This window comes from Abramis brama (genome assembly GCF_963993115.1).
Source record: "Abramis brama genome assembly, chromosome: 12".
Taxonomy (NCBI): Eukaryota; Metazoa; Chordata; class Actinopteri; order Cypriniformes; family Leuciscidae; genus Abramis; species Abramis brama.
Window position 1 is genome coordinate 6,335,090 of NC_139974.1, and position 9,942 is coordinate 6,345,031.

Below are 9,942 nucleotides of genomic sequence, written 5' to 3' on the forward strand. Positions count from 1 at the left end.
TCCTCATGTCATGGTCATGGACTTGCAGCTATAAGCAGAAACGAAATATATGTTTGTTTGTTTTTTGCTGTTTTTATATATTGAAAAATGTGTGACTATATATTTACTAAATATATCATAATGTATGTAATTTTATTTCAGCAATACACTTCATAATATATAAGCATGTTATAAGATATGGTATTGCATGTGTATAGATACATTACAGATATATTTGCTCATGCAGTATAAACACGTAAAAAATTTTTTAATATTTTATAATTATCTGTAATAACTTCGGACTATAAAGTGTTCATTACGTGCTGAGGAATGCTCAGCCATTATATTTTTTTTAATTAGATAACACTATCACTGATGTATCAGGCAATTGGTCAACCTAACAACAGACTACTCTTCAGCACAGTGGTAAACCCAAAAACTCAAACATACCAGAAAACCTTTTAAATTCCGAAATAATAGAACATAAAACACTAAAAGATCTTCCCCTATATTAATATTGAGCAAAACACATGAAATAACACTTAATTTTAACATTTGCTCTCCTTTAACAGTCAGAAGCAAAGCATGCTGGGAACTAGAAATCTGCCATAACTCATTCTGTAAATGTGTGTATGTATGTGTGTACATACATTCATATTTATATGATGGGAACATGTATGAACATTATCTGTACATAATAAAGGATACACCTTTATGAATATTACATGTAATGCTATTTTTGTCTTCATTTCTAAATATTTTATATGTATCAATATATGGCCATACATGGTCAATGCATATGTTGCAGAATATAAGCACTAGTTTCATACGTTCAATATGGAGGTTTGTTTGGCAATGATTTCCTCCTAAAGTATGATTTAAAAAATAAAAAGCTACTAAAAAAGTTGCAATGATGCTACTGTCCAACATTGAGGTCAAGTAGAAATACTTACAGTAACTCAGTCAATACAACCCTGAACAGAGCAAAGATCTAGTATCAGTTACTCACAAATCACCCCGAGAGCGCAGAGACCTCCGAGAGCAAGAGAGAAACCCAGAACAATCAGAGGAACTTTAGTCCATTTACTGTAGGAGAAGTGACCTCTCTCTCTCTCTCTCTCTCTCTGAGTTGCCTGGGGTTAGAAATTTAATGAGATAAATAAAATATGAGCAAACATTTTATATTTATTTCTGATCACTCATGACTGCTGTGAACAGTTTAAAGTTTTAGTTAAAACATACTTGCAAACATTTAGACAAGAGTGAAGTATGATGAAAGTGTGATTTTATTTAAGACCGAATCTTCAAACAAACTGTTTTCAGACTCTTTGACCCTGTTCACACCTGGTGTTAAGATGTGTTTTGATCGGATCACAAGTGGACAATGCTAAATACAGGTGTAAACGGGGTATAAAACGTTTGGAGCTTGTCCCCTTTCGATCGCTTCCAGAGGTAGTTGAAAATATAGAGTCATACTTACTTATTTCGTCCATTAGATCAAAAGATTAAAAAAAAAGAATAATTAAAAAAATAAAGCCCATACATTTACCCGTCTATAGATCCTCCCCTAGAAGAAGTCAGGACAGAAATGGTTGAAAGTGGTAAAAAGTGATGGATTAAACACCTGGTGTATACAGGTATGTGTCTCACTCGTCTGTGATCTGAGCGACCAAAACGCATCTTAATAGCAGGTATACGCAGGGCTTAAAGTGATGTGCAATCTATATAATGAAAAAATTCTAGTGTTTTTTCATGTAAACCTATCTTCAAAAAAATTAGGGACCTTTAAAATTGCCCAGCTTATAATTATCATCTGATTAAAGACAAAACAATAGAAGTAGTGGATTCTTACGCAAAGAAAATATATTTCCCTCTATATGAATGATCAATATTTTAAATGATTTAATGGTATATTTGAAAACTCACGGAGTAATATATTGTGTTAATATATTACAATATATTGAATATTAAAAAGGATATACCGCTTTTAATATTATTTTAAAATATGAGACTAGGCTATATATTTACTAATATATCATAATTTTTTTCATTTTAAGTAATACACTTCATAATATATAGATAAACATGTTGTAAAATATGGTATTGCATGTGTATAGATTGTGTATACATTGCAGCTATTTTAGCTCATGCAGTATAAACACACACATATAGAGATATCTTAGTTGTAATATATTTCATACTTATTTACATTATAAATGTTTAACATTTTCAAGTTAATTAACATTAGCAACTTGTGACTATAGAGTGTTAAGTAAAGAGATTATCACTGTACTGAAGAACGCTCAGCCATTACTTTTCAAATTAGGTAATACAATTGTAATGGCATGTGACAATTTGTCAACCTAACAACAGGCTATTACTCTTCAGCACAGTGGTAACCCCAAAAACTCAGACATACCAGAAAACTTTTTGTAAATTCCAAAATAATAGAACATAAATGGCCATACATGGTCAATGCATATATTGCAAAATATAAGCACTAGTTGGAAATGTAATATATCGCATTATAATTTGCAGTATATTCCCATTTATTTTTGTTTCATAAGGGGAAAATATGTGTTTGTGAGGAAAGTCCTTATAATGGACTGAAATTATGTACGAAACCAAGTTTAAATGGAGTTTGTAAATGAAGTGCCTTCGGCTAAATTAATTGCAGTTTCATATGTTCAATATGGAGGTTTGTTTGGCAATGAATTCCTCCTAAAGCATGATTTAAAAAATAAAAAGCTACTAAAAAAGTTGCAGTGATGCTACTGTCCAACATTGAGGTCAAGTAGAAATACTTAAGTAACTCAGTCAATACAACCCTGAACAGAGCAAAGATCTAGTATCAGTTATACTTACAAATCACCCATAGTGCGCAGAGACCTCCGAGAGCAAAAACAAGAGAGAAACCCAGAACAATCAGAGGAACTTTAGTCCATTTAGGAGAAGTGACCTCTCTCTCTCTCTCTCTCTGAGTTGCCTGGGGTTAGAAATTTAATGAGATAAATAAAATATGAGCAAACATTTTATATTTATTTCTGATCACTCATGACTGCTGTGAACAGTTTAAAGTTTTAGTTAAAACATACTTGCAAACATTTAGACAAGAGTGAAGTATGATGAAAGTGTGATTTTATTTAAGACCGAATCTTCAAACAAACTGTTTTCAGACTCTTTGACCCTGTTCACACCTGGTGTTAAGATGTGTTTTGATCGGATCACAAGTGGACGATGCTAAATACAGGTGTAAACGGGGTATAAAACGTTTGGAGCTTGTCCCCTTTCGATCGCTTCCAGAGGTAGTTGAAAATATAGAGTCATACTTACTTATTTCGTCCATTAGATCAAAAGATTAAAAAAAAAAGAATAATTAAAAAAATAAAGCCCATACATTTACCCGTCTATAGATCCTCCCCTAGAAGAAGTCAGGACAGAAATGGTTGAAAGTGGTAAAAAGTGATGGATTAAACACCTGGTGTATACAGGTATGTGTCTCACTCGTCTACTTGTGATCTGAGCGACCGAAACGCATCTTAATAGCAGGTATACGCAGGGCTTAAAGTGATGTGCAATCTATATAATGAAAAAAATCTAGTGTTTTTTCATGTAAACCTATCTTCAAAAAAATTAGGGACCTTTAAAATTGCCCAGCTTATAATTATCATCTGATTAAAGACAAAACAATAGAAGTAGTGGATTCTTACGCAAAGAAAATATATTTCCCTCTATATGAATAATCAATATTTTAAATTATTTAATGGTATATTTGAAAACTCACGGAGTAATATATTGTGTTAATATATTACAATATATTGAATATTAAAAAGGATATACCGCTTTTAATATTATTTTAAAATATGAGACTAGGCTATATATTTACTAATATATCATAATTTTTTTCATTTTAAGTAATACACTTCATAATATATAGATAAACATGTTGTAAAATATGGTATTGCATGTGTATAGATTGTGTATACATTGCAGCTATTTTAGCTCATGCAGTATAAACACACACATATAGAGATATCTTAGTTGTAATATATTTCATACTTATTTACATTATAAATGTTTAACATTTTCAAGTTAATTAACATTAGCAACTTGTGACTATAGAGTGTTAAGTAACATGGACATGTAATATATCGCATTATAATTTGCAGTATATTCCCATTTATTTTTGTTTCATAAGGGGAAAATATGTGTTTGTGAGGAAAGTCCTTATAATGGACTGAAATTATGTACGAAACCAAGTTTAAATGGAGTTTGTAAATTAAGTGCCTTCGGCTAAATTAATTGCAGTTTCATATGTTCAATATGGAGGTTTGTTTGGCAATGAATTCCTCCTAAAGCATGATTTAAAAAATAAAAAGCTACTAAAAAAGTTGCAGTGATGCTACTGTCCAACATTGAGGTCAGGTAGAAATACTTACAGTAACTCAGTCAATACAACCCTGAACAGAGCAGAGATCTAGTATCAGTTATACTTACAAATCACCCATAGTGCGCAGAGACCTCTGAGAGCAAAAACAAGAGAGAAACCCAGAACAATCAGAGGAACTTTAGTCCACTTAGGAGAAGTGACCTCTCTCTCTCTCTCTCTCTCTCTCTCTCTCTCTCTCTCTCTCTCTCTGAGTTGCCTGGGGTTAGAAATTTAATGAGATAAATATAATATGAGAAATTATTAAATTTTTATTTCTGATCACTCATGACTGCTGTGAACAGTTTAAAGTTTCAGTTAAAACCTACTTGCAAACATTTAGACAAGAGTGAAGTATGATGAAAGTGTGATTTTATTTAAGACTGAATCTTCAAACAAACTGTTTTCAGACTCTTTTGCTACGTTCACACTGCAGGCTGAAACGACCCAATTCCGATTTTTTTGCCCCTATGCGACCTGTATCTGATCTTTTCATGACAGTCTGAACGACACAGATCCGATCTTTTCAAATGCGACCCAGGCCACTTGGGTATGTGGTCCCAAATCCGATACATATCCGATCTTTTGAAATGCGACTTCAGTCTGAACGGCCAGGTCGCATGTATCCGACCCGCACGTCATTGATACGCGACAAACGTCATAATTCTGGGTTGAAGTAGGTGGGAATGAGAACTTGAGAAGATAAACAACAACCATGGCGGACGATGCTGAGACCAGTCAATGGAAGGGAAGCGAGGTTTCTGATTTAATTAATATTTGGGGGGACAGCTCTATTCAGGCCAAACTCGAGGGCTCTTATCGGAACCGGGCGGTTTATGAAAACATTTCCAGCGAAATGGCCGTGCGTGGTCCTGGCTCCAATGCCAGCGAAAAATAAAAAGCCTCCGAGCCAAATACAAGGAGGTTAAAGACTGGAACAAACGAAGTGGCCGTCAACGTATCACCTGTCCATTTTATGAAGAGCTGGACCGCGTTTTGGGGGATAAGCCCAGCGTTCAGCCACTAGAACTGTTGGACAGCTGCTTTGCCCAAGAGGAGCCCGAGGAGAAGAGCCCAGATCCCGCAGCTGTCGCGGCCATCCCAGCTAGTAGCTCTTGCGGTGATACAGGTGGGTTATTTGCACATGGCCTATAGCTACAAGTGACTTAACTTTATAACATTGAAATACGATGTGTGACAGTTTGTTAAATGCATACACAGGTGATGGGACCCTTGTAGCTCTTTCGCCTACGGCTTCTCCCTCCGAAGAAAGTTCTGCAGCAAGTGAAGATACATCTGTGAACAGCCATGCATCTTCCACACCCACTGCTTGTAAGAAAGTTCTTGGCTGTATTTTGATGGTTTTCCAACTCAATTAACCTCTTAACCCCCACCTGAACCAAGCACATTTTCTACAGTTTGTCATTACCCAAATCTAAAAGCTTCTTGGAAAAAAAGCAACGAAAATGTTATGAAAATGCAACAAAAAAGTGACAAAAACATGACAAAAAAGTGATGAAAACGTGACAAAAAGAAATAAAAAAATATGATGAAAGCGCAACAAAAAATTTACAGAAGAGTGGTCATAAAAAAACAGTCAAAAAGTGATGGCAACACAACAATGTGAGATCAATTTTGTAGCTTTCAAATGAGGCGTTAGTCTGGTCTGTAGGCTGTAAGCTTTTAGATTTGGGTAAAGCCCAATAAAATGCACTCGGTTAAGATATAAACTGGAATGCTTGGCGCTTTTACTGTTATACTAATAAAAAAATAAAAAATAAATTTGATCTGTTCTTTTTTTCTTTTTACAGCTACTACTGCCAAGAAGAGAAAAAGAAAATCAAAGATGGAGGCAACGCTGGAGGTGTTTGCTGACAAGATTACCAGTGCCCTTAAAGATGACGACACAGATCTTTTGTTGAAGATGCAAGCAGCTCAGCATGAGCATGATCGTAAAATGTTCACCATGATATCTCAGTTTATGGAGAGATCAACCCAGCCTCCACAGCCACCTTTCTACCAGGCACCAATTCAGCTTTACAACCCAATTCATCCTCCTACTCATCACTCCATCTCCCACCCAGCCCCTGCCCTTTTTTCAAGATTTAAATCAACCACTGCCCTTCAATAATACTCATCCACATCCCCGTCTCAATCAGTCATTTTTCCAGGCACCGGCAAATAATCAGGGTCAACAGGCTTTCAACAACGAGGATCATCAGCCACCTTTCCAGTCTGAAGAAGATGAAACCCACCTTACAATGTTATGAATAGTTCTAAAACATTAATGACAGTTAATGATGCAGATTTGCACAATTTTCAGGTTGAAGTGTGAAGGTTATTGATATGCAAGGTTATTTTGATTTGTTGATGGAAAATACTTGACGCTACATTGAATATGTTGTATTGTATTTGTTTGCTAATACACTGTGAAGTTTTCCTGTCAGTTTTATTTTTCTGCGGTGTTAAAACGTGGGTAAAATTTGCACTATTATAGCCACACTATTTTCTCTTAATAAAAAGGAAACAGCAATAACAGTATTGGAAATGTTATTTATAAACTTATTGCAGCTATGGTAACAATTCAGCAAAGCAGCACAAAACAAATAACTAATTTGTGGTTAGGCCTGTCAAGATAACAGAATTCAATATATTGAGCCATTAAAATATTGTGATAAATGATACTGAAGACCTTGTAATGACACAGAAACTAACTCTAAAGCCAAAAAAATGACAGTAAAGCTGAAAAGTACTTAAACACTAAAAATATCCCACTATAAACATAAACTATGATTAAACGCAACCTACGCAGGTTAAAAAATATAGTATTACATTAGAAAAATGTGTAAAAAAAATGCAAATATATGTACAGATAAATATTGAGGTCAAAAAGAACGAATGTTGAACGATATAGTAATTATTGTGACAGCCCAGTTTGTGGCTCAACGTTGGCTAACAAAAAGCTGAGTCAGTGCTTCTCTGACTCTTGCTGGCTGCACATCTACAAATCCCCCTCCTTCAGCCCATCTCTCAACATGAGGAACAGTTCCACCAGCCTCTTCATAATTCTCCCCGTGCATTTCACACACGTTGTGGAGTGTGCAACATGCACTGATTATGGTGGGGACGAGGGAAACGTCCACATCCAGCCATTTAGCAAGGCACCTCCACCGGCCCTTCAGTCGGCCGAATGCGCACTCCACAGTCATCCTGGCTCTGCTGTGGCGCTCATTGAAGTACTTCTGCTCAACTGTCAGGGTCCCTGTGTCACAGTATCCTTTTAACAGCCAGCTTCGAAGGGGATAAGCCGGGTCACCGAGCAGCATGATTGGCACTTGAACGCCCATTATCTCCTCAGTGTCCTTAAGATTTAAAAGCACAAAAAAATCAAAATAATTAAAGACAGATTGTATACGTTATAAATCACTAGTACTAGATTACTCACTGGTGGAAAAAGCTCCCCTCTCTCTGCAAGTGAGTACACATGGGAATTCCGGAGTACCCTCGCATCATGAACACTCCCTGGCCATCCAGCATAGATGTTGGTGAAGCTGTTGGAAGACAGTGTTAAATTACTGAATATGCCATGGTAGAATTTATGTACTTTCAAGGATAATATTCTTGCAGATGTATGGTTGTACCAAAAGAAAGTGAGGCAAGTACAGTACATTTAAACTATTATAATAACAATATCTATATTTCTTACCAAAACCGATGATCCACGACACCCTGGAGCAGAACCGAGTGCCACCCTTTATGGTTGAAATACTCTGCGTGGTTATTCTCTGGAGCAATGATGGGGATATGACTCCCATCAACAGCTCCTCCACACTGCGGGAAACCCCATCTCTGGCGGAAGCCTTCAATGACCTCTTGCAGGTCATCCCCTTTGGGCAGTTTTATGTAATGGGGCATGAGGACACGGCGAACTGCTTCACAGAACTCGTGTACAATGGAGCAGACCGTAGACTTGGCTATGCCGAACAAGTTAGCTATTGTACGATAGCACGCACCTGTTGCTAGCCAATACACTCCAACTCCAACGCGTTTCTGCACTGTTATGGGCTGCCGCAGACATGTCTCTTCCCGTGACAGAGTAAATCGAAGGCGCTCACAAACATAATCAAAAGTGGATCTAGACATTCGGAAGTTACTGATGAATTGTGTATTACTGAAGCCACTCACATCAGTATCCCACCACTCCTGGCTGCGACTCCGAACCCACACGTTTCTCTGTACCGACGTTGCTACCACTGCTCCGCAAAACGCCATGGCCAAAAACCTTGCTCTCCTCCTTTTTATTTTTCTCCTTAAAACGAGGAGATTGAAATTGTGCTGGCTCCGTTGTGAAAATAACTTTAATAAGGCTAAACGAGCTCCGCTCTCGAAATCCATGTGTGTAACTACTTCCGCAAACAACAAGTGACGTCGTTGACGTTGATTACTCTTCTGCGCATGCGGGTCACTTCTGGGTCATTTCACGTTCACACAGGAGATCACAAAAGGTCGCATTTAATTGGAAATGTGAACGGCCTTGCAAAAAAATCAAATTTTTTCAAAAAATCGGAATTGAGCATTAAGCCCTGCAGTGTGAACGTAGCCTTTGACCCTGTTCACACTTGGTATTAAGATGCGTTTTGGTCGATCGGATCACAAGTGGACGATGCTAAAGGTGTAAATGGGGTATAAAATGCTTTGAGCTTGTCCACTTTGCACTTTCGAGAAAACAACATTCGACCGGACTGCTTTTGTAGTGTAAACGTTCATGTGGTGATCGAATGTGTTCGAACAGCCAAAAAAGACGTCTACTCTCCACCTACTGAACTAATGCGTGAACATTATGGGAAGAGCTCAAGCCAGACCGGATTTAAACTTTGTCGGCTGGAGACCCAAGTTTGATTTGTAGACGAAAAACGAAAAAAAAGAAGCACAATGTTCTCTCACTATCCTGATTTCTAACACACACTCACAGTGGAAACGAAAGCTAGTGTTTTTCCATCGTCTCCTTTCATGTTTGTATGTAAAATTCATCAGCTTATTTCAATAGATCAAAAGATCTGAAAAAGCCTATATGTTTTTCAAATAACCCCCAAAGACTTGATAGCTGGATCAGCATTAAGGTTGAAGCTGTGGGCTGTGGCCCTTCAGGAACTGAGTTTTGCACCCTTGCTTTGAGCAATATCTAAATACATGTTTATTTATACTTTTGGCAGATGCTTTTATACCAAGCAAGCTGTATTGCATTCAACATTGCATGTGAACTTCATGATCATCATGATCTATATCTGAGCTACAGGAAGACAGAGCTTTTTTATTTAAATGACAGTGTTGACAGCGTTTAATTCCCAGAGAACACATGAACAGATAAATGTATACCTAAATGTTGCTTTGGACAAAAGCACTCGCCAAATGTATAATTGTTGAATGAACACATAAGAAAACCATTTACACCATCATTACTAGTGCTAAATCATTAAAATAGAAATGAATGCATACTGATAACATCCTAGCCTTACATTTGTTTTGAGAGCAGGTTT